Source organism: Homarus americanus, unplaced genomic scaffold, assembly GCF_018991925.1.
Source record: "Homarus americanus isolate GMGI-L3 unplaced genomic scaffold, GMGI_Hamer_2.0 scaffold45500, whole genome shotgun sequence".
NCBI classification, from domain to species: Eukaryota; Metazoa; Arthropoda; class Malacostraca; order Decapoda; family Nephropidae; genus Homarus; species Homarus americanus.
The window spans coordinates 1-3,890 of record NW_024728957.1 but is presented as its reverse complement, the minus strand read 5'-3'; the positions used below and the strand labels follow the sequence as shown (position 1 = coordinate 3,890).

Here is a 3,890-nt window from a genome sequence, read left to right as displayed (position 1 = left end):
GTTATATACTCGATGAGGGGACTTTCTAATACTCGACCAGGGAACTTTGTTATACTCGATCAGAAAACTTTGTTATACTCGACCAGGGGACTTTTTTATAATTAATCAGGGACTTTGTCATACTCGATCAGTGGAATTTCCTATATTTGACCAATGGACTTTGCTATACTTGATGAGGGGCTTTTGTTATACTCGATCAGGTTACTTTGTTATACTCGACCAGGGGACTTTGTTATACTCGATCAGGGGACGTTGTTATACTCGACCAGAGGACTTTGTTATACTCGATCAGGGGATATGTTATATTCGATCAGGGGACTTTGTTATACTTGAGTTATCCGACTTTGCTATACTCGACCAGGGACTTTGTTTATGCCGCGATCAGGGACTTTGTTATACTCGACCAAGGGACTTTTATACTTGACCAATGAGACTTTATTCAAAGCCTCGATGAGGGCCTTTATTATACACGATCAAGGAGTTTTGTTGCTCTCGAGCAGGGGACTTTGTTATACTCGATCAGGGGACTTTGTTATACTCGTCCAGGGGGCTTTGTTATTGTGTATCGATCAGGGAACTGTTATACTCGATCAGGGGACTTTTTTATACTCGACCATAGGACTTTGTTATAATAGTGTCAGGGGACTTTGTTATGCTCGATCGGGGGACTTTGTTATACTGGGCCATTAGACTTTGTTATAGTCGATCAGGGGATGTGTTATACTCGATTAGGGGACTTTGTTATATTGGACCAGGGAACTTTTTTATACTTGATTAGGAGACTATGTTATACTCGATCAGGGGACTTTTGTTATACTCGATCAGGAGTCTTTGTTATACTCGACCAGGGGCCTTTATTATACTCAATCACCAGACTTTGTTATACTCGATAAGGGGACTTTGTTAGACTCGAAAGGGGAACTTTGTTAACCTCGACGAGGAGCTTTGTTATACTCGAATAAGCGGCTTTGAAATACTCGATGAGGGGACTTTGTTATACTCGATGAGGGGCCTTTGTTATACTCGATGAGGGGCCTTTGTTATACTAGATCAACGGACTTTGTTATACTCGATGAGGGGACTTTCTTATACTCGAGCAGGAGGCTTTGTTATACTCGATCAGTGGACTTTGTTATTCCCAATGAGGAGGCTTTGTTATATTCGATCAGGGGACTTTGCTATACTCGACCAGGGGACTTTGTTATACTTGATCAGGGGACATTGATATACTCGACCAGGGGACTTTTTATACTTGACCAATGGACTTTGTTATACTCGATGAGGGGCCTTTGTTATACTCGATCAGGGGACTTTTTTATACTCGACCATAGGACTTTGTTATACTCCATCAGGGGATATGTTATACTCCATCAGGGTACTTTGTTATACCCGATCAGGAGACTTTGCTATACTTGACCAGGTGACTTTGTTATACTCGATTAGGGGACTTTGTTATAATAGACCAGGGGACTATGTTATACGCGATCATGGCACTTTTTTTACTCGACCAGAGGACTTTGTTATACTCGATCAGGGGACTTTGTTATACTCGTTCAGAGGACTTTGTTATACTCGATCAGGGGACTTTGTTATACTCGATCAGGGGACTTTGTTATGCTCGATCTGGGGACTTTGTTATACTCGATCAGGGGACTTTGTTATACTCGATCAGGGGACTTTGTCTTACTCGATGAGGGCCCTTTGCTATACTCGACCAAGGGACTTTGTTATAATCGATCAGGGGCCGGATACTCAAAAACATTTATGGGACTGTATGTCTTTGTTTACCCCGTAACTGGACTTACAGTCTCAGATCGGTATACTCAAAACACAGATGGCATACTCAAAACACAGATGGTATACTCAAAACCAATATTTGACATCGAACTCCGTAAGTTAACACAAGTAACTTACACCAGCTCCCGAGGTTGTGTAACACTCTCAACCCGGATGTAGTAGTGACTAATTCCCGATTGTATAGAAAATAATAATAATATATGTTGTAATAATGCTTGTTAGACTTGTTTTATCATAGAATAAAGAAGAAAATGTTTTGTACATCAACATACTGAAATATAATATTTCACTTTGTCTTTTTGGTAACTTTTTTGTTGTATAATAAGCTGCTTGAGTGTTTGTATTTGTCGCAGTTTGGAAGAGACGCATCTTTTGTCTTCTTACACATTATAAAGTATTTCTTACCAAAATAGAAGGTTTGTATTGTTCACACTTAGGGTAAAAATATGTTTTATGACTGAGTAAACTTGCAGATAGAACTTATTAATGTTGTATAGCCGTAAATATCCCTCAGTAATGAAAGCCAAATATGAGGTCAAGTGAACATTCCTGCCAAGACTTCGCCTTGTTTTTCTAATATTCAACCAATAGCCTGAGCCTATTTTCTTATGTGTATGGCTTATGATAACATGAAAGGCTATAAATTTCCATAGGTTAGCGAAAATTAAATGATATTAGGTGTAAAATATGGATTGCAATTAACTTGATTAATAGGTGCCTATATAACTGCTTTTTCAGTCTTAGGCAAATAAATGTTTAAACATGGGGCCTACTTAATTTAGTTAGAACATGAGGATTATTTAAATAAGAAATTATACTAATAGGGTATAGGTTAGATAGGTTTGGTTTGGTTATGTTATGTTATGTTATGGTATGTTAGGTTAAAGAATGTGTACATGGTTTTTTGGTGAGCGTCAGGCCGTCAGTGAGACACTTTGTCTAGCAGCTACCTTAGGCCTAGTTCCAGACTTTCCTTGAACATTATCATAGGTAGAGTATTAATTTAAGAAAATTTCGGCTAATCCGATATATTTTCAGGTTTTAAATTGTTGTTTTTTGTATGAACTTGAAGACAATTCAGACCAAATATTCCCAACATTGAAAGGAAAACACTAGGGTCTAGGCTAAATGAGTAATTTAAGAGAAGTGATTTGTCATTTAGGTTAGGCAAGGCTATACTATCATTAACCAATTTATTTGAATTTGCCCAGAATAAGGCTATCTTAGTATAGCTTATGTGTCTTGTCACAGGCCAACATTATGCAAGGGATTATTTACCTAAATTCTAGTGGGGTAAAACACCAAATACTATGAGATCTCTGTTAGCCCGAACAATTGGTGAAGAGCACTACCGTGAATGAATGAGTGTTTTCCCGTTAACGAGACAGTTATCACAAATCAAGAAAATATCCCTCATCCCCAGAATGTTTATGGTAATGGAAAAATTTTCTCGGTAGTTCCTGCAATTGCCCATTACATCATCTCTCGAACCCGGAAATATATCCCCCATCTCCGGACTTTTCTCGGTTATCTGGGAAACTTTCCTCATAGTTTTCAGGAAAATTTGCCTCTCTGAAAGTCATTTACCTAAGCCGTAAGTTTCTTGCAAAATCATGCTTTGGGAATTAATTTTAGATAAAATTTCAATTACGGCTTTCAGAAAGTTCCGGGTTTCAAGGATTCCGGCTAACGGAGAAGGCTGCTGTTCCTACCAGAAATCAGTTTCAAATGCGAGTATGTGACAGACTTTGAGGCAAGAGGATGTCTTTTAAATGCTTTTAACACCCTTATTTACTTGAATAATGAACAATTTTTTTCAATTTTAAATGAATACAGAGATTTTAACGCGTTGTGCATTTTTCAGTATTTTACCCCTAAGAGCCAGGCAAAACCTTAAGGCTGTAATTTTTGTTTTTCACAGGCATAACCCTTCAATTCTAGGCCTAATGATAAAACTTTGAATTAGTTAGTATCAACATAAAAACAATACTGTAACAAACTTCTAAACCATTGCATAATTTTTTGTCCTGCAGATTGATCCAGTAACACTTGGACCTCATTTTCCAGTTACCCTGCAATGGATCTTGTTGTAG

At 37.9% G+C, this 3,890-nt stretch overlaps 1 long non-coding RNA gene across 2 annotated transcripts; it reads left to right on the top strand.

The window, feature by feature from the left end:
• Positions 1-2,149: 2,149 nt before the first annotated feature.
• LOC121866272 lies at positions 2,150-3,604 on the top strand. Of its 2 annotated transcripts, none has more exons than XR_006088949.1 (2): positions 2,150-2,191; positions 3,458-3,604. It is a non-coding gene; the product is annotated as an uncharacterized LOC121866272 (long non-coding RNA). The 2 variants fall into 2 exon arrangements; XR_006088948.1 differs by having other exon boundaries at positions 2,163-2,213.
• The last annotated feature ends 286 nt before the right edge of the window (positions 3,605-3,890 follow it).